Raw genomic sequence first — 22405 nt, forward strand, 5'->3', positions numbered from 1 at the left:
ATCAGGCAATAAAATGTGAAGAGGTGAGTTTGACCATTTTCTGTGTGGCAGAGTAAAGCAATGGACTTATGAGATTTTTCAGGCAGGAAGGTTGGTTACATCAGAATTCAAACAGCATCACATTTCCCTACATATCTGCATCTGATAGTGGTGCATTTGGTACATGCGAGTATGGAGAGGGCATGCCAAGACAAAATTAAAAATATTAATGCATTGTACAAAACTAAAGACCATTGTAGACCATTATGCAGGCGTAAAACATTCACAGTTTCTGTCTCATGGGACTTTCAGGACAGTGAATCCAATTTTGAATGCGGACTGTACCTTAATTTCAATTTGGAATATTAGCCATTTAATTCTGTGCTCGGTAGAAATTTTGAGCTTGTAACAATGTTCATTTTAAGCTTCCGGGGTGTGTGTGGTGTGTGGATAGTGGGGAGCGGGTGGGGATGGAATCGGGACTGTTCGGGAGCAGGTTGGATATCATTACTACTTTCGCACACAGTGCATTCTGGAAAGGATAATATCAATGTAGCTGGCCTGTGTTATGTACCACCACTATAAAAAAATTCCACTGAATTTTGGCTTATAAACAAAACAAATATTTATTAGTTTTTTCATGTCCCTAGATTCTATGGAAAGTTTTATAACATAACTATTGAATTTTATAGCACAGACTGTCACTGTGATATTATCCAGCCCAGAATGCATTGCGTGAGGGAACAGCATTGCTTCGCCCTCTGGTGGTGAGATTTGAACAATGCTACATAGCTCTATTTCCCAAAGGATTTGACAAGAGTTTCCCCCTGGTTTCTAAGGTTGGTATAATTATACAATAGGCCATTGATTTTTATTAATCACAATAGTGATGAAAGAGGATATACTAGTGAATTAGCATGTGAATAAACTCAAAATGTACAGTGAGGAACAATTGGCTAATTTCCCCTTTTAAAAAGCTGTAACGAAATATGCTGATAGTTTTAACAATCATTAGGAAAGGATGATTGGAAGAAGGTTCCAAAATGACCTGGTGGGTAAAGGCATTGTTCAGTTTTAATGAAGGCAGAGAGAATGAACTTGCATTTATATAGTGCCTTTTGTTTCCCCAGGGTGCCCAAAGCACTTTATAGCCAAATAATTATTTTTGAACTGCAGCCACCCTTGGTGCCAATTTAGCTCAGTTAGCTGGACAACTGGCTTTTGATGCAGAGTGAGGCTAACAGTGCAGGTTCAATTCCTGTACCAGCTGAGGTTATTCATAAAGACCCTGCCTTTTCAACCTTGCCCCTCACCTGAGGTGTGGTGATCCTCAGGTTAAGTCACCATGAGTCGGCTCTCCCCCTCAAAGGGGAAAGCAGCATATGGTCCTCTGGAACAGGGGTGACTTTATTTTAAATACAAGAAACACAGCAGCCAATTTATGTAAAACATACTCCCACAAACAGCAATGTGATAATCTGAGTAATAGAGTAACATTAAACCAGAGAATATTGAAGATTCTCTCCAAGTCTATGCTGACTATCCATGGAATCCACCATCCAATCTAACTGGACCACTGTAAGTAGTATCATTCTCCATAACCAAATCATCCGACTGCTCCAGATTTACTCCAAAAGAGTAAGATAAAATAGAAAATCTTCATGACAAATTGACTGCTCAGACTCTCTTATATTTTATCCTGATTTGTTTTAGTCTCGAGAACAGCTTAATTGCCTCAGGCTCTTCCTCATCCTGTCCCTGCCCAACTCTAGTCCATCTGTTAATGAGCTTTGTTGCTATATCATCGTGCGCCTTCTTCTTCATTGTTCCCCTATTCCTTTCAGACTTAACTGATCCATGATATCTTTCCATTGCCTGCATCCCATCCAAACTCATGACCACATATTCACACTTATCCTAAAGCTTGCTGGCATTGTCTATGAGTGTCTTTCATCGCGCCCTTGTTCCTCCACCGTTCATAACTTCCGTCCTCACATCCTCCCTCAAAAACCTCATGCTCAAACCTCCATCCTCTTCAACCACTTCCCTTTCCTGACTAAACTTTATTACCACTCAGCTCTCTGAGCTCACCATTACTCTGTGTTCAGTTCAGTTTCTGTGCTGCCCATAGCACTAAAAAAGTTTTGGTCAACATCAACAACCACACCCTTTGTTATGCTAATTCTCCTCTTCACCTCAACCTCTCCATGAAGTTCGGAATGGTTGAACTTTCTTCTTCCATTATTTCTCTTCTGTGGTTCAGCTCCATTACATAGCACTCATTTGGTTCCAGATATTGGACGGTGACATCTCCTGTGCCAGTATGAATCCTTCACTCTTCCTATTATTTTCTCTGCTGCATGAACAACAGCAGTGCCTTCAGCTGTCATACACTGTGGGCATTCATTGAGTGCAGGATAGGGCTCAACTCTGAGGATCAAATAACTTGTTGCAGCTGCACCTACCTGCCTGGAGATATAAATGACGAATAATTACTTGGTGAGATTCAGCGAAGATTCAACACATGAAGAGTAGAATATAGGATGAAGTAAGGTCTGATGTACAATGAGCAATGTTCCTAAAGCATTGGTTCAATTAAAGACCAGGGAGGCCGACCGTGATTTTGTGCATTTGCCAGTGGTTACAACCTATTTTTGGCATAAATTCTAATTGTCTACAAATTGCTAGGTTCTCATCTTTTCAATGTTGCCATCTGAATGCATTCCAGAACCTTCTGCTTATAATCATCAATGAATGAACACTGTCTCTGAGCTCAGTTACCTTATTCTTCAATCCCTGATGGGTGAAAACTACACAAAGAACATCAATGATATTCTTCAAAATTCACCTTTATGCACACTATTACAAGTGGGATATGTATAATTGGTTCAATATCTTATCAAGGACAACGCATTTTTGATGTTTTTATGCTTACATGAAAGACTGGTGCAATATGTGTTATACATGCACCAAATCTTTGAGTTGGGGTGTTCATCGCACTTGCCTTGCACTTGCAAGTAATGTATTTAAAACTGTTACTTGCTACGATTGCAACAATCTTTGAATATGACTTGCATAAGCCCAACAATCTAACGCTCAATTTTTAAAATTCATTCTCAGAATGTGAGTGTCACTGGCAAGGTCAGCATTTATTGACCATCCCTAATTGCCCTGGAGAGGAAATGGTCTGCCACCTTCTTGAACCCCAACTTTTCTGTAGTGGTTTGCTAGGCCAGTTCAGTAGAGAGTTAAGGGACAGCCATGTTGCTGTGGGTCTGCATGTGGTCATAAGTAGGCCAGACTGAAGGATGTGAGTGAACCAGAAGATTTTGTTTACTACAATCCAGTAGTTTCATGGATATTATTACTGAGACTAGCATTTTATTCCTTATTTATTAATTAACTGGATTTAAATTTCACATCTACCATGGTGGGATTTGAACTCATGTCCCTGAAGCCTCTGGGTTCCTAGTCCAGTTACATTGTAACTGCACAACCATCCCTCCTCAATTGCTGAATTTTTCACCATTTTTCTCTTGCACATTTCTGTCATTTCTTATTCTTTTCATCCTGTTTCTCCTTCTATTAATTCTTGTCCATTTCCCAATTTTCTTATTGTTTGTCTTTTCTCATGTTACCTCACTCAACCGGCCAATCTGCATATCTAAGATTAGACAGTAAATGTTGACAGATTATTTGACTCTTGGGAACAATTTAACTCCGTCTATCCTTACCCTTGCTCAGTGTTTGCCCATTTGAACGTCCAGAAGGGATTGCATAGCCACCAGGGGAAGAGAGAGTTTCCGTCTATATAGCCATTTTGAAACCCACATGGTCCCTCAAACAGCAATGTGAGATAATGACCAGATATGCTGTTTTAGTGATGTTGATTGAGGGATAAATATTGGCCAAGACACAAGGAAGAATCCTTCTGCTCTTCTTCAAATATTGCCATAGGATCTTTTACATCCAAGTGAGGGGGTAGACCAAGGTTAAATTTAAGCTCTCATAAGTTCAAGGTCACATCCAAAAGAAAGCACCTTCAACACTGCAGCCGTAGTCCTTCAGTACTGCATCTGCATCTCAATCTGGATTATGGGCCCAGGCCTTGCAGTTCCCGCTGGAATCTGTTGATTCAACATGAACCAACCAAGGCTTGAACCTGGGACATTTCTAATCTGTATGGTATGGAATGTCTACAATGCTTACATTCTGCATCTAATTTATTTTACTTGAGCCATTCTCCCGGACAATGGAACCATATACCGCCTGTCACTGAAGATACATATAGCTAACACCAAATAAAGGAATAATACTGATCCAAGAGAATTCCAGTGCCCACCCACTTCCTCTTCACTCCAATTGTACCAATTTAGCTGAGAAACAATCAGGCTCTCATCCAATTGTTTTCCTATGGAGTATATATCTAGAACAGAGTCAGGCATTATGAGAACCACATGTGCATGTTTCTCTCGCATCATTGTACAGTGGTTTAACCTGCCTAGAGCTGAACGAGTGCTGTTTTACCAGCACATATTAAAATTGCGGTAGCTTACTGAGAACAGCCACCCATACATTATTTTGAAGTTTGCGAAGCCCCAGGAGTAGTTCCTTTATGCAAATTCGGTAAGGATCCATACACAGGAAAAATATTGACTTTCATCTGGCATTGCTATAGTAAGAGTGTAACAGTTTCAAATTGGGAGCACAGCAAGAGTGTTCATTAACATCATTCAATCTGTTCCAGGAACCACTCATGATCCTTGGTATATTGTGTAAGTGTTAGGACAGGTAGTTCCCCCACCTCACCCCAGTCACCACAGCTCTAATATGTATTCCTCCTGAGAAACTTTGAATCAGCTGACACCGCGTAGGAAGCAGGAACAGATAAAGTCAATCATAATATTTTAAATCATATGGATCCACCAATGATTTTAAATTCTGATTGCTTCAGCTCAGCTGAGATTGGTGCGCCGCAGGCTATGATATATCATATCATAGAATCATAGAATTTACAGTGTAGAAGGAGGCCATTCAGCTCATTGAGTCTGTACCAGCCCTTGGAAAGAGCACCCTACTTAAGCCCATGCCGCCATCCTATCCCCGTAACCCAGTAATCCCACCTAAACTTTTGGACACTAAAGGGCAAATTATCATGGCCAATCCACCTAACCTGCACATCTTTGGAATGAGGGAGGAAACCGGACGGAGCACCAGGCGTAAACCCATGCAGACACGGGGAGAAAGTGCAAACTCAACACAGACAATTCCGATGCCGGATTTGAACCTGGGTCCCTGGAGCTGTGAGGCAGCAGTGCTAACCACTGTGCCACCGTGCCGCCAATCTCCCGGACAATGGTTTCAGATCCCAACCAAGGCAGTGCCTAGAGTTCTAATGTCCCAAGATAGGGACAGAAGGATGCAAGACAGGGGTTCTGATCTCGATCATCAGCCATCCCGCGACACCAGCAGTGGGTATATGTTGTCATTGGCCGAGGGCAATATTGGGCCATGCAATGTCTTTGATCGTTAATTAGCCTGCAGTTCTTCACTATTATATTTGCAGATTGGTCACGAGGGTATGGTTTGGTACTGTACCTGGAGTTACTGTCTTGGGTGTGGAGAAGAGAAAATTGAAAGAAAACCAAATCACAGCTAATTATTAAATGTTCAAATGCTTGAGCTTATTTTCCATTAGTTTATTAGCTAACTTCTTTGCATGCACTCCAGCTACAAACTGAAAGGCACATGGCTAAGACCTAGATTAGAACACATCAGGAGTCCATTGAAATGACAAAGAACTCATGATACAATTGATACCATGCAGGACCTGAATGTTCCTTTTCCCTATTCAGCTTATTCCCTTTTCATCCACCATCTTGTGAAAACAGTTAATCATGGTAGAATAAATTTCCTCCAGAAACTTGTTAAAAATTCTTTAAACATCAGTCTAAACAGCAGCAGGAGACTATTTGACATTGAGATGAGTCACAGGTGTACCAAACATTGCCCACACCTCAATATTCACATACTTGTACTTTGCAGTATGCTGTGAGAAGGAGCGATCAAAAGCAGGATAACATTTTTCTCGTCCTTAGTGCAAAAGTGATGAGGTTAACTGTCGCATTTCCACTCTTGCCTCTTGGCACTCCTTTCCTCAAATATTTACTCCCTCCACCACCGATGAACAGTGGCAGCCGTGTGTACCATCTACAAGATGCACTGCAGGAATTCAGCGAGGCTCCTTAGAAGACACCTTCCAAACCCACCACCACTGCTATCTGGAAGGACAAGAGCAGCAGGTACATGGGAACCCACCATCTGGAAGTTTCTCTCCAAGTTACCCATCACCCTGACTTGGAAATATATTGCTATTCCTTCACTGCCGCTGGGTCAAAATCATGGAGCTCCCTCCCTAACAGCTCTACTGTGCACACACCTACTCCAGAGAGACTGCAGCAGTTCAAGAAGGCAGCTCACCACCATCATCTCAAGGGCAATTAGGGTAGGGCAGTAAACGTTGGCCTAGCCAGCGAGGACCACATCCTGTAAATTAATTTTTTTAAATCGAGGTTGGGTAACTCAGGACACGCCTGTCATAATACTTGGGACTTCACTATTCTGTATGGCTCAGTTGCATACTATGTAATTATCCATCAAGGAAATCCTCACTTCTTTTAATGCATTTTGGTTATTTTAGCACTTTCTATGAGCAATATGATTATCATAGAATCATAGAATTTACAGTGCAGAAGGAGGTCATTTGGCCCATCGAGACTACACCGGTTACTGAAAGAGCACCCTACCCAAGCCCACACCTCCATCTGTTCCCCGTAACCTAGAAACCCAACTATCTGTTGGACATCACTGGGCAATTTAGTGTGACCAATCCATCTAACCTGCACATCTTTGGACTGTGGGAGCATCCAGAGAAAACCCACTCAGACGCGGGGAGAACGTGCAGATCCTGCACAGTGACCCAAGCCGGGAATCGAAACCGGGTCCCTGGCGCTGTGAAGCAATAGTGCTAACCACTGTGCTACCGTGCCTGTGAAGATACCAAAAGTGCAAAATGGATTGTATGAACACAAGCATATGCAAAGGGGAGCAGATAATATGAGAGAGACTCTATTATTGTAAAGTCTGGCAGTGGTATTACCGTATTATTGCTCTGAGCATCAATTACATGTTTGAGTTTTAATAGTTCTCCTGTTAGTAATTTAGCATGGAGATTTTCTTTAATGATCAGCACATTAAATACACAAAATGCTGCCAAACTTCAAGTATGCTTTTAGAAGTCTAATCACTTTTGCGTGAAATACGATTTCTTAAGTGTTTTCTGCTATTACTGTTTAGATTGAATAGCTGAGTGAATGATTAAATGCAGTATAAAGATTTGCAAATTGGCTGTTTCATTCTGAAGATTAAAAATCCCCAGCCAAGCATAGCATTTCTTGGCAAAATGGCTGTACATTTATCAGATTCAAATGCAGCAAGAGTGGGTAAGAGAAAAATTCTAATTGTGGGCTGTTTTCAGATATCCTGCAGAAATGTTAAAACCCCTGGCAAAACTTCCAATTATAATATTGGAAAGGCAAAAATCTCCCCTTCAACAATCACGAATATCAACTCCAGGAGTGAGGAGATAAGAACTAATTTTATCTGTGGCACATCCAGGTGCTTCACACCAGTTTTATTGAGTTTCTAGAGGAACGCATAGATGAAGGATTAAGCAGACCTCCAGTAAAGTTGAAAAGAGCAGTTGAGAAACTGAAACAAAGGGAGTAGAGAAAAGAAGAAAGGGTAAAATAAAGGATCTGTCAACCGTTTCAGGACACTGGAACATCTTTGTAGTGCTTAACAGTGTCCACGATGTTGACTTTGCTTTTTGAATCTGTTTTGAAGGCCAGACTGCATCACAAGAAACTAACGGCTTACTTTTCTTATAATTCTATAGCTGATGGTTAAATGTTGGCTAAACTCTGTATGGAACGTCGGTCAAAGAGCTACGGAACAAAGATGTTTAAAAGAATGTCAAATTTTAAGACAGTTCAAATAAACAGCACTCTAAAGTATTTTGAGCAAATGAATACAGCAGCTGTGCAGGAAAATGGAGCAGTCACAGAAAAATAGATATCATTTCCATATTTCTGGCATGTACATAAATATATATATATATGTATGTATGCATATACATAATCTCCCCATGCTTGTCAGCTGAGACAGCAGATAGTGCATTCTGAATGAGGTGGCAGGATCAGAGCTCAATTAGGATAAAGAGCCTCAGAAGAGCCTCATGTTTTATGCAGAGCTCGAGGACCTTTGTTTGTATTGATTTGTTAATGTGTACTGTGTGTTTAGCTGCTGTGCTTTAGAAACCGGCTCGGAGCTTGCATTCCAAGCAGAGAGGGTAAAAGGGAGAAATAAACACACACAAAGAAATAAACTTAAGACTTCCCCAATCAATTAAACTTCCAACCACCACAATCCACACCCACCCACTGTCAAAGAAAAAACCCTTACATTTCCTTAAAAATAACATTCAATAACCATGGAAAAGCAGATACATATTTGTAATATGTGCCCTTAAAGATATTTTATCTTCCGTTGCTTGACTGGAGACTGAGCTCTAGGAGGTTTGGCAGACACCAGTAATTTTTTTTCATATAAAAGAAAGCTACACTTCCCCAAACGTTGGCTAGGGGGTGCAAGGCTCGTCTGATAATTTATTCTGCCCATCACAAATGACTGCCTGGTCACATGGTGAGGCTCTGGAGTTTAAAAGTGCTTTAATCTGCATCCAGTGCAGAGCAGCTGGTGGCAAAGTAGCAATAATCTGGCAACTTTCTCTTCTGCTGAGAGGTGCTACTGTGAGGGCGTTTGCAGTAAGTAAAATAAAATGACAACAACCTTAAATGTGCTGCTTAGGCAAATATGTTTTTCCTCTTTTATGGGTGCAGTGCATTATATTTAAAAATGCAATGTTGTCTTGGAAATACGTTCATTTAAATTCTGCAGTATTTTCCTTCTCTGCCTGTGCGTTTGCTGGTTAGGTATAGGGAGCATTAGTGGAAAAAGCAAGAGGGGGAAAAATTGAAATAATGAGGATGAAAGATGTTTCACTGGATTGTCATGAAATGTGCGGGTGTGGTTGAAGCTGTATTGTTGGGTGAAAAGTGAAGAAAGCACTGCACTGCTAGACAATTAGCTCGGACTCTCTCATCTTTTTTTGTAGTGCTGGTCTTGTGTTTAGGGGTCATAGAAGCTGGTGACCCAGTGTCAGCAGTTCTGCATGGAAGCTATTATGCATTCCTGATTGATTAGATTTAGCGGAAATCCTCTTGCTTTTTCCCCTCTTTTTTTTCCCTCTCCCTCTCTCTTCTCACTGCTAGTGCTCTATTACTTCCAAAAAAACCTTCAGATCAAGGGACTGCTGAGCTGATCACTGTTCACTGCTAATTGCTGATCTCCCAGCGCTGTTTATTAGCAGGGCACGACCGTTAAGTCAGTTTGAAGAAAGCTTTTGAGCAAATATAAATGCACGCTGAAGGGGAATTTCTAAATCCAGCTGCCAACAGCTTTGAGTATCCTGTTTTCCTTATTTCTCCAAACATGATGCTTTTTTAGAGTCCGGAGTGGGTGGACTGAGAGGCTGGGGTATGTTGAAACTGGGATTCGGTGCGTTTCGACATGGAGAGACTTCGGGGACCGCCTGTTCCTATTGGACTGACCCTGCCGTTTTCCGGCCCCGTATGCCGCAATGCTATCATTTTTACTAGAGATTACTTTTTTTTTCAGGGGAGAGAATCTACAGGTAACTGTATATTTTAAAGAAAGCTAAGCTGTAGTTCAAAAATGATGAGTCACTCGTTTCACGAATTCACTGCAGTTATCCCGGCAGGTGTTTATCTGCATCATAACATACATCCATTTTCAAGTTGGAAAGGGAACAAAAATGACCCTCCAGGGTAGGAGATATGTGAATGAATATTTTTTGCAGTACAACAGTATCAAGTACAACTGAAAAACACTTTTCAGTAATTTCTCTTTTTTTTAAGGACTGTTTTAATCATGTGCCAAAGAGCACCATTGCCTCTATAAATATATGTTGGTACAGACTTCTTGTGTGTCTCCAGATGCTACAAAAAGAATTATCCCAAATGATTGCTGGCAAGGGTTGTCCTGTCCTCCTGGTGTGATGTGAATTATTTCAGCAGTATAAATGAAATTATCTTGCAGCTGGCTGCAACATGAAGGTTAACTAGAAGGTTGTTGGAAGAAGTGGGAAAGACTTGAGGTTTTCTCTGGATATGTCGATGGGAAGCTGTGAGGGAGCGCTGTTTGCATAGGCTGAAAGAAGGGTAGCTGAGTGGAAGTGCTCTTGAGTTGCAAGGTGGATTGCAGCACATTATGCCACCAAACATTTTTAAAATACAAATGAATAATAATTGTGGCACCAGTTTAGTCGTGTTTAAGGTGATCTGTGTGCATTCTGTAGGGAGAAGCTTTTTGTCCAAAAGCTGTGTGATGGTGACGGACTTCGTTTCCTTGCTGTAATTATCCAGGATCCTAATCTTCTGTGGCTTTTTGAGTCCCTTGCACAATGCAAACTCTTCCCAAGCGTGAACTCAGCAACTTCTCACCATGATACTTGTTCGGCACAGCTTCCACAAGGCATGCTGTGGCATTCCATATAAACTTTAGGTAGATAAAGATGCTTTTGCGTTTTTAAAATGCGATATTTTCTCTTCCTGTGCTTCAGAGACACTGAAACATTTGCTACCTCATGATGCTTTATTGAGCCTTGCCCCCCCCCCCCCCCCCCATAGAGAAACCATATTAAATCTCAAGTTGCTATGGTATGCAGATGTGGTTCTTGCAATTTGTATTAAAACAAACTGCATTGAATAAAATTAAGTCATATTGGGCTGATCAACTAAGGATGATAGAACAGGACAAGATGTAAAATGATTAGGGAAAACTCATTTAATCTCGTGTTGCTTTTTAAAATTTGGCTGAACTGCTAAGACAGGCTGGGCAAGCAGCTCAGATGTCTTTGCCAGGGTCAGTCTAAGATGTGAATGTTGCTGCGCTGGGATGGGCAAGCAGCTCGCATGTCTTTGCCAGGGTCCGTCTAAGATATGAATGTTGCTGCGCTGGGAAAATTATCAGGCAAGCAGCTGTGGTTTAACTTCACTGAATCCATTGAAAGAGGTGCACATAACCTAATTTGTCATGAAGAGCAGCCTTTGCAGTTAAAAATATTGGGAATATAATAGCCTCTGATTTTAATGCAGCTGTTAGTGCATCTGGACAGAATCGGCTGATGCTATTCGGAGCTGACAAGAGATATAACTAGTGTGCTCTGCTATTCGATCATGGCTGATGTTTCTCCTGCCTTCTCCCACATAGGGTAGCACAAGTGGATAGCACTGTGGCTTCAAAGTGCCAGGGTCCCAGGTTTGGTTCCCCACTGGGTCACTGTCTGTGCGGAGTCTGCACATTCTCCCTGTGTCTGTGTGGGTTTCCTCCGGGTGCTTGGTTTCCTCCCACAGTCCAAAGACGTGCAGGTTAGGTGGATTGGCCATGATAAATTGCCCTTAGTGACCAAAAAGTTTAGGAGAGATTATTGGGTTGCGGGGATAGGGTGGAAGTGAGGGCTTAAGTGGGTTGGTGCAGACTCGATGGGTTGAATGGCCTCCTTCTGTCCTTCTGCACTGTATGTTCTAACCCCTGATCCCCTTATTAATCAAGAACCTATCTATCTCTGTTTTAAAGACATCCGTGACTTGGCCTCCACAGCCTTCTACAGTAGAGACTCTCAAATTCCCCACCTGGTTTAGGATTATCCCTTCAGTCTTGAAGCAGTGTCCTAGGCCAGCACATCCTTCCTTGGATATGGAGCCCAAAACTTCTCACAGTATTCCAAATGGGGTCTTATACAGCCTCCGAAGTACATCCCTGCTCTTGTATTCCAGCCTTCAAAATGACTACAAATATTTCATTTGCCTTCCTAACCGCTGAGAATCCTGAACTAGGAATACTATGCGGTTAATTTTGTGAAGCTTTTATATAGTTGGGGATAGATTTCTCCCATATCTAAAATGTGGGTTCAGTCTCCAGCAAACTAATTGGCCATTACGGTCAACAATAATATATTACTCCTGCTAATAAAAGCGGTAGAAAACAAAACAATGAAAAGGGATTGGTGGTGGTTTCACAGCAATGCTGTGGGTGATGGGGAAACAAAAACTGCAAACTGATGGCTAAGCCAACATCAAAGGATAAGAGTAAAAATGCAGAAATGATTCCACCATCGAAGTGTGGAGTTGGCTGAAAACTGTTATGCGCAACCAAAATGGATCTTCTAACTGCTTTCAGATGATTTAGTCAATTAGCCGATTAAGGAGCAACCCAAGGCCAGAAGAGGTGAAAATAATTGCTTTCAACCTGAATTATTAACACTGTTTTACGCATGTACAATATCTCAAAAATATTTGCTATGTTCAACTTGTACCATGTAACTTTAATGCCCACTAACTCTGTCAAGATATAGTTAAAATCAGATCTTCCTCCTTCCCATTGCAAATTGGGCACAATGTCTATGCTTTTCTCTAGAACATCGTGCAGAAGGAGGCCATTCGGTCCATCGGGTGTGCACCGACCCACTTAAGCCCTCGCTTCCACCCTATCCCCGTAACCCAATAACCCCTCCTTTTTAAGATTTTACTGCCTTTTATTTTCATCTACTTCTCTCATCCAGTAGAGGGGATGGTGAGCTAACATTTGCTTCAGTATCGCCTTGTGATCTGTCAGAAGAACATGAAATTCAGGATTGGGAAGTTTGTGGTGCTCTTTACCTCCCCCCTCCCCCAGTTGGATTTGATGATGGGCAGCATCTAACCAAGGATGCTTGCATCCTGTGGAAGAATTTAATCAAATACTATGGGTGCATTTTTAGTGGGACAGTTCCTGTTTCGGTGTTTTTTAACAGGGTACTTTGTGGTACGAAGAACGACACTGCTATTTAAACTTTGCCACTCTTGTTTTGGCCGCTACAAGAACACACTGCCGAGGCCACATTTCCTTCACTGACCATTCGACTTGCCAGTGCAGGAAGATGACTTGTGTTTTTTTAAATAAATGCTGCCCCGATCTTTCAACCCCCCCCCCCCCCCCTCCCCTCTTCAGCCACCCTGCCATGGACTGTGGACCTTTCTTATTTCTTCTCTTTCCCCCCCCCACCCCCCCTCCTATTTACTGAACTCAAATTGCCTCTTACAGGGTCCTTGAGCCCGGTCTCCACCTCCTTTGAGGACAAGGCACCCTGGCAGTGCCCAGGTGCCAGCAGGAGTACCAATGTACCCACCTGCCCAGAGCCGTAGATTCTTCGCCTTTTTCCTCCCCCAGGGGAATCTGGTGTAGATGTATTTAATGCTCACTTCAATATGTTAATCTGGATCTCTCCCAAATCGCCGATCTCGGCATTACAAATGTTTGCAGTTCAAGCAACCCTTTTGTGAGATTCCATGGCCTCATCACATCACCAATCTGGATGCAACAAGGCTGTTAACTCACGCTCTATGATCATTAAACATTTTAAGATAAATAGACATACAGCCCCTCCATTGTATCAACAACCCCTGCCAAGCAGGAAACAGTGGAATATAGAACTCGGCAAAGCTTGCATAATGGACTCCCATTTCACAGCTGCATAACTGCAAGAGCTGAAGATGTCATTTGAAAGACCTCCGTCATTGGGGAACAATTAGGGAATAGTGTCCTCCGCATCACCGGGAACTGACAGTCACATCTGAATGTCATTGCCGATAAGCACTTTATCCACAAAAGCAAATTACTGCGGATGCTGGAATCTGAAACGAAAGAGAAAATGCTGCAAAATCTCAGCAGGTCTGTCAGCTTCTGCTGTAGCCACCTGAGTTGGCCAAGTCCCGATTTTAAAATGGCGAACGGCAAAGGCTGCAGGTGCAAGTTTGCTGTGTATTTAATTCTGCAAAGGCCCAGACAGCATCAATACTAGCAGCGATCTGCATAATAATGTAGCAACCATCTACAATACTAATAAGCAATCCCCGGGAACAATAGCAACATTTGGGACAAACCAATCCAAGCCAGACTCCCTGGCGCCAGCAGGAGCCAACACAAAAGAGGTCAACGGATACCTCAAGACCGCCCATCGATCAGGGAACCGCACCAGTATTGGAGAAATCGAACCAAGCGGTTGGAACGAAGTCCAATCACTCGGAACCAGGTACAGGGTCCGTCCCGAAAGGCGGGAAGCCCCTGGGGACTATAAAGTTAAGCCCCGAAGTTCAAATCGTTCTTCTTGACCGGGCCACCCAGCAACGCGAACCAACATTGACCGTGACCGGTTCAACTGCTGCCGAGAGATCTTAAGTCAATGCTCGCTACGAGATAGGCGCTCTTAGTTATCAATCCGTACCAACTTCGAATTCCGCAGGCTCCGAACCCGAACAAAAGGCCATTTATTCCCCTGACCTGGTGGGCCAGTCTGAAGTTAAGTACAGGCCTGTTAGTTGTAGAAGTAGCTTAGACGTAGAATTTGTGCATGAGTAGTGATTACTGTGTATAATAAATGTGCTTTGATTTAAATCTTACTAATCGGTGTATTGAGTTATTGGTCTTTACTCGAACTTGAACCTCGTGGCGGTATCATAAAGATACCTGGCGACTCAAGAGCAAAGGTTATAAAACAGAGCCAAGTGAACCAACCAAACATTAGCAACACTGCAGGGAGAGACAAGAGCTAACGTTTCGAGTCCAGACGACCCTTTGTCAAAGCTTTGTTTCAGCACTTTATCCATGAGTGTTAGTATCACCCAGAATCACTATTTCAACCATATTTAGCTTGTACAGCATTTATGATTTGCCAAAAGCTTCCTAGCTCTAGGCTAGGGTTTCCCCATGCTTTGTGACATCTGAGCTGGTGTCAACCACTCCACAAAACAACCAAGCAGGCAACATTGGGAGTTGTTTGTAGGTTCAGCACAGGGCTAAATCACTGGCTTTGATAGCAGACGAAGGCAGGCCAGTAGCACGGTTCAATTCCTGTACCAGCCTCCCCGAACAGGTGCCGGAATGTGGCAACTGGGGGCGTCTCACAGTAACTCCATTTGAAGCCTACTTGTGACAATAAGTGATTTCATTTCATGTGCTGATCAAAATAGCCAGAGGTGGGACCTCGAATGCATTATTCCTACATTACCACCCACTTCACATGGGTATTCTCCATGCTGGTGGAAATCCTGCCCCTTTCCACATAGAGGTACACTTTAGAGCATGAATATTGTTGAAAAACTTTGTCTTGTACTCGTTGAGACATCGGCAAAAGTGCCAACAATCACCCAGTCGGAGAAAAGCGTGTTGATTGGTTGACTCTCTTAAGGTGGGATTTACCAGCTGTTCACGGCAGCAGGAAATTCCGGTCCACTGTTTCCAGGAAACAAGGGCCTCGGGAAATCCCGTTGACAGCGATGGGACCTGTAGATCCCACATGGTGGGCTGCCTCCCCAGACAAAGCTCATGGGGAGGTGATAAATACCCGCCCCCCCCCATAATGTCGCCATTAGTCCCACCATAGGCTGCTCTCCCTTTTTCACAGGTGGTGATTTAGCCTGAGAGTCACACCTCTGGCATGGGGCCAAGCTTGAGAAGATAGAGCCTTCATGAATAATCTCAGCTGGTATGGAAATTGAACCCATGCTGGTGCCCAGCCAACTGAGCTAACCAACCACCAAAGACTACGCAAGAGGGCTTCATTGGCTCCACAGGTTCCTGGTAACTTCAAGGTGCAAGGCTTTTACTTTGCAGGGAATGGGTCATTATGTTGCTTCTAGCAAGGGGACAAGCTTGGACTAGGTGCATTTCACTTATGAAGCCAGGTGGAGAGGTAGGCTTGGTCAGGATGACATTTGTACAATAGAGAGATGATCTTCATTCTCTAGAGATGAGTGTCACAGAAAATGAGCATACTGGTGTAGCAGATAATAAGGAAAGCAAATGGAATGTTGGCATTTATAGCAAAAGGGGTACGTTGTTGTTGCAACTATACAAGGCATTGGTGAAACCGCACATTGGTGAAACCGCACTGAGTATTGTGTGCAGTTTTGGTCCCCTTATTTAAGGAAAGTGTGTTGTGGAGGCTGTTCAGAGGAGGTTCACTAGGTGTGAGATTGAACAGTTTAAGCCTATAGGGGAGATCAAATCGAGGTATACAAGATGCTTAAAGTATGGATGATGTAGACATGGAGCAGATGCTTCCTCTTGTGGGGCATTCTAAAACGAGAGATTATAATCTTCGAATAAGAGGTAGCAAATTTAAAAACTATTTGAGGAAAAGAAACTACTTTCACCAAGGGTTGTGAATATGTGGAATTCGCTACCCCAGAGTGAGGTGGATGCAGGGACAATAAGTAAAGTAGGAGATTTTTAATTGTTAATGGGTTAAAGGGTTATGGAGCAGGACGGTGGTGTGAGCCTTGGCTGGGAGCTATGATCGCATTGAAGGTGTTTAGGCTCGAGGCTAAATTGCCTACTCCTGCTCCTCGTGTTCTATCTAGGGAGGAGATGCTATGGCTGATTTCGCAATCCAGCTCTTGGTCTGTAGCAGATGAGGGATATATCAGCCATGATGGAATGGTGGAGCAGAACTCGATGAGCTGAATGGCCTAATTCTGCTCCTAATATGAAATTTAAAAACTTTTATGGGCGTGGTTTATAGGCCCCCTAATAGTAACCACACTAGACAAAAAGGAATAATGGAAGCTTGTGAGAAAGATATGGTGATAATCAATCATGGGTGAGTTGGACAAATTAGATTGGCAAAGATAGCCTGGATGATGTAGTGTTTCTCAGGATCGTTTCTTGGTGCTTAAACAAAATAGGAGCAGGAGTAACCCCTTCAAGCCTTCTCTGCCATTCATTATAATCATAGCTGATCATACATTTCTGTAACCTGAAAAGACTCAAGGGAAGGATGCACCATCTGTGGCTAACTAAGGAGGCTAAAGATAGTATCAAATTGAAAGAAAAGCATATAATTCCACAAAGATGAATAGCGAGTTGAAAGATTGCACAGAATTTAAAGAACAGTAAAGATTGAGGGAGCAATTTGGTGAGAAAACTAGCTCGAAATATTACAACAGAAGTTTCTGCAGGTATTTGAAAAGGAGAAGCGTCAGATGGAAGCTAAGAAAATAGTGGATGAACAGATTTTGCATCTGTCTTCACTGGAGAATATAAATAATATCCTGTGACCGAGGAATCTCTGGGAAAGGGGATACTGAGAATTATTAGAATCATAATGGCCCAGGTCCTGATGGACTCTATCCCATGCTAAGTGTCTGCTGGAGATGGTAGAAACTTGCTGATGACGTGAAGATGGGTATATTGTGAAGAGGATTTACTGCAGAGAGACATGGGTAAATGTTTGTCAGGTGAGAGTATAATTTGGGAAAATGTGAACTTCCCCTTTGGGAGGAAGAATAGAATGGGAGGAAGAATAGAAACGCTCATTGTTATTAATGCAGAGAGGTACAGAGGGATCTGGATGTCCACATACACCTGGAAAGTTAGTCTGCAGGTACAGTGATTATGTAGGGAAATGGAATGTTTTGTCACAGTTGTGTTGGTGTACAGGTTTTTAAAAAATGGATATAAATGCAGTAGAAATAGTTTGGAGACGGTTTGCTTGGTGGCTATCATGGTGATGCCATGATCATGACCGAGTAGGCTCGAGGGGCCGAATGGCTTGCTCCTGTTCCTAATCCTTATTGTCCTATGTTGTAAATAAACCACATTAAGCTCCACTAACTATGTTAAACTGGTTGTTGGTGTCATTATTCCTGAACTCTGCATTGTTCAGCCAGTCTATGGAATCCTATCTAACAGATTTTTTTCTCAGTCACTGAATCATCCTTCTATCTACATTCTGTTGGGTTTTACAAGTGTGGGTTGTGTTTAGTCTGAAATGATAAACCAAAGGAACACGTTGTTTGATTCGATCAACTAATGGCCTACATATCTAACATATCTCACCAGCACTGAAATTCATTCAAGTTTGCTCAGTTGTGCAAGAAGCAAAAAATGTTTTTGGACTGACTGGCTGTATCCTATTAGTGGAAAATAACATCTTGCCAATGCATAGTAACAATGTCAGCTTCAGCTGTTGTTCAAATTGAGATACTTTGTCACTCATGGTAATCTGAGATAGACTGGGCTAGTTGTGTTCTCCATTGTCTACTGTAAACCTTGATATACAGCTAGAACCTAATCGGCAATCTTCACGCTGCTGTCAGTCCAACACTTTGCCTGCCACACAGTGCTAGTAAAATGGCAGAAGGGTGCACATCCCAGCTTGTAATTGGCAGGGCACAGCCTGTGCCCAACCAGCCTGTACTTGGGATGTGATTGAACAATCCTAGTGACCAGTATGCACCAATTCAAACTTGTGGTGTGGCTCATTTACATACTCGCATGCAGGAACCCATTCACTGCAATTAAAAGGAATAAGTTCAAGCCTTGTGCCTTGTCATGATATGCAGATAATGATATACAGGCAGCTAATGAACACAGAGAACAGGACATGACCAATGAGCAGGCAGGACACTCAGGGGTGGTATCTCACTATAAAAGGCACGAGGCACTCGCACTCCGCCTCTTTCCACTGATGAACATCTACAGAATGAGTCGGGGTGTATTTACAGTATCACACCTCCAGCACGTGGCTAAGAGCTAGTCTGGTTCAGTCAGACAGAGTAACCACACTTGGGTTAGCAGAGAGTCGAACTCTGTGCTACTGGTTCAATAAATCAGATTGAACTAACTTCAAGGTCTGGGGTATCTTTTGGTTAAAGCTGCATCCAGTTGCAGCCTGTGTTATCCCAGAGTACATAACACGACATGCGAGACTGCTTAACCTCGGTGGTTTACCTCAGTCCGCGGAGCACCATGGAGAAGATTCAGACTCCTCACCAGCTCAGGACCCCCGGCAATCTCAGTGCCAACTGGTGGACATTCAAGCAAAGGTTTCTGCTGTACATCGAAGCTTCAGACCTCGTGGGTGTGTCTGATGCAAGGAAGAATGCGCTTCTCCTCTCAACAACGGGTGATCAAGCCATCAAACTCTTCAACTCTTTTCATTTCACCAAAGGCCAGGACAAGACACGTTTCAGACCATCCTGGACAAGTTTGACAGGCACTGTGAAGTGGACACTAATGAAATCTTCGAGCGCTACATATTCAAACAGCGTCTACAAGGTAAAGATGAATCTTTCAACTCCTTAACTAACCTCCGCCTGCTAGCGCTGTCCTGCAGCTTTGGTGATATTGCTGACTCTGTGGGCAGCACGCTAGCATTGTGGATAGCACACAATTGCTTCACAGCTCCAGGGTCCCAGGTTCGATTCCGGCTTGGGTCACTGTCTGTGCGGAGTCTGCACATCCTCCCCGTGTGTGCGTGGGTTTCCTCCAGGTGCTCCGGTTTCCTCCCACAGTCCAAAGATGTGCAGGTTAGGTGGATTGGCCATGATAAATTGCCCTTAGTGTCCAAAATTGCCCTTAGTGTTGGGTGGGGTTACTGGGTTATGGGGATAGGGTGGAGGTGTTGACCTTGGGTAGGGTGCTCTTTCCAAGACCCGGTGCAGACTCGATGGGCCGAATGGCCTCCTTCTGCACTGTAAATTCTATGAAAAATTCTATGTTGATCAGAGACCAAATCGTTTTTGGAGTTCACTCTGATCCTCTGAGAGCAGCTACTGAAAATCAAGCATGTGACCCTGCCAGTCAGGATTGAAACATGCACAGTGCATGAACACGCCAAAAATCGCTATGCCCAGTGCAAATCAGCTGAATGAGAAACTTGTCTCCCACGAGGCAGAGAGTGTGCAGGTCATCTCCCGAATGCAGCGCCTCAGCATTGAAAGTGACCATTTTGCGCGCTTTTCCCAGGGTCCCACGCATGCGCGATGTGAACGGGATAACCTAAGCGGCTGACACCCACACTGCATGTGCGACACCGCGCGGAGCGTCAGGACGCCGACGCCATGACTTGCTCGAACTGCGGCAACGCCCACTTAATGAAACACTGCCCTGCAAGAGGCAGGCGATGTTTAAACTGCGGGAAGCCTGGACACTATGCAGCCTTGTGCAGATCTGCACCACCAGTCAGGGGCCAGCGCTCCCAATTCCAACGACGGCGCATTCAGAGTGTGCAACAACGATTACAGGATTCTGATCCTGGCAGCACAACGGATCCAGAGGAAGAATGCCTGGACTCCGCCTACTGTGTGGGCATCATTACCAAATGTGAATATGCCAACCAACTCATCGTTCAATCCATCGTTGCTGTGGATTCTGCGGACGAATGGCATGCGGTGATGCAGGTCAACCCCCCCCCCCCCCCCCCCCCCCCCCCCCCAAAGGTCCTTCCAGCAGGCTCCTGGAGGACAACAGAAATGCCATCACGACTGGGATCCAGCCATCTACTCGTCTCCAACCGGAGCATCCATGCACGGTTACGTTTTGAAATTATCAAGCCAGACAGGGCATCCCTACTTGGCGCGCATGCCTGCAAGCAGCTGAACCTCGTGCAGCGGGTACACCACATCCTCCAATGTGGATCTTCAGGCCGGCATTGACGACATCCTCGCTCAGTATCCGGATGTGTTCGACGGGATGGGCACGCTGCCATATTGATACACGATTCTGCTACGACCTGATGCCAAGCCAGTGGTCCACGCACCACGCCGGGTCCCGGCTCCGCTGAGGGAGCGCCTGAAGGCAGCGCTCCAGAATCTTCAGCAACAGGGCATCATTTCCAAGGTAACCGAACCGACTGACTGGGTCAGCTCGATGATGTGTTAGAAGCCTTCGGGAGACCTGCGCATCTGCATTGATCCCAAGGATCTCAATAAGAATATAATGCATGAACACTACCCCATCCCGAAGAGGGAGGAACTCGCCAGGCTAAATGGACGACATCATCATATGGTCCACGACCCCTGACGAGCATGTTTCCCGTCTCCAGCAGGTATTCCGCCATGCCCATGCCAATGGCCTGAAGCTGAACAGGTCCAAATTTGCTTTGGCATGTCGACACAAGTTCCTAGGTGACCAGATCTCTCAGCAGGGTGTGCGCCCGGACACAAGACGAGGTCAAGGCTATCGAAGCCATAAGGTTCCTGAAGACAAGAAGGCGGTGTTCACTCCCTGGGCATGGTCAATTTTCTGGGCAAGTTCATCCCAAACCTGGCCTCACACATCACAGCCCGACGAAACCTAGTGAAAAAGTCCACTGCCTTTGAGTGGAAGGCAGCACATCAGGCAGAGTGGTTGGAGCTGAAAGCCAAGCTCACCACTGCACCCGTCTTGGTGTTTTTCGACCCAGACAGGGAGACTAAGATCGCTACAGATGCGAGCCAGAATTGCAGCGGTGCTGCTTCAACACGATGCCACTTCATCCTGAGCGCCGGTAGCCTACGCATCAAGGGCCTTGACGCCCACCAAAACGAGGTATGCGCAAATTGAGAAGGAATGCCTGGGTCTTCTCGCTGGTGAAACTTGAGAATGCCACGGTCTATGGCCTGCCAACATTCACTGTCGAGACGGATCATAGGCCTCTGGTCCACATTATCCACAAGGACCTGAACGACATGACGCCTTGGTTGCAGCGCATCCTCCTCAAACTCAGAAGGTACGATTTTGACTTAGTGTACACGCCTGGCAAGGAGCTCATCATCGCTGGAAATCATCCGGCAGATTGAATCACAGGTGCAGCTGTGTGTTAGCACCCTCCCGGCGTCTGAGCAAGGTGGTTCGTATCTGCGAGGAGACAGCCAAAGACCCCCTCTTGCAGCGTGTTATGCAATACTGGCTGGCAAAAAGGGCAGTGCCCTCATGTAAAGGACGGTCCTCCTCAAACTGGACCGGATTGTCATTCCACTCAAGTCTCCAGAGCTTGGTGCTCCGCCAATTCCATGAGGAACACCTCGGCGTCGAAGTGCGGATACAGAGCCAGGCAGGCTGTCTACTGGCCCGGTATTAGCCAGAACATCTCGAACATGGTCCTCAACTGTGCGACCTGTCAATGCTTCCAGCCAGCGCAGAGCAAGGAGACACTCCAGCAGCATGAAATCGAGACCTCGCCGTGGTCCAAGGTTGGCATCAACCTCCCGTGCGAATGGTCGTGACTACGCGTTGATTATTGACTATTTCTACAATTACCCTGAAGTCGTGAAGCTCTCAGACCTCAACATCTCAGACCGTCATCAAGGCCTGTAAGGAGACGTTCTCCAGGCATGGTATCCCACTCACTGTCATGAGTGACGAGGCTCAACTCCTGATGAACAGGGACCTGCAGACGACACTTCCAGCCACACACCTGCCC

General features: G+C 44.3%; 1 protein-coding gene across 4 annotated transcripts in view; it reads left to right on the top strand.

Moving 5' to 3' along the window:
* The first annotated feature begins 8735 nt into the window (after positions 1–8735).
* cntfr (ciliary neurotrophic factor receptor) overlaps positions 8736–22405 on the top strand; it is a 504785-nt gene continuing 491115 nt past the window's right edge. For 2 of the 4 annotated variants that reach the window (XM_072497289.1, XM_072497290.1), the window contains exon 1: positions 8736–8864. The gene's annotated coding sequence lies outside the window, so the exon portion shown is untranslated. The remainder of the gene's footprint in view (positions 8865–22405) is intronic. The other 2 variants (XM_072497288.1, XM_072497287.1) reach the window with 2 other exon arrangements.

Source organism: Scyliorhinus torazame, chromosome 3 (assembly GCF_047496885.1).
Source record: "Scyliorhinus torazame isolate Kashiwa2021f chromosome 3, sScyTor2.1, whole genome shotgun sequence".
NCBI classification, from domain to species: domain Eukaryota; kingdom Metazoa; phylum Chordata; class Chondrichthyes; order Carcharhiniformes; family Scyliorhinidae; genus Scyliorhinus; species Scyliorhinus torazame.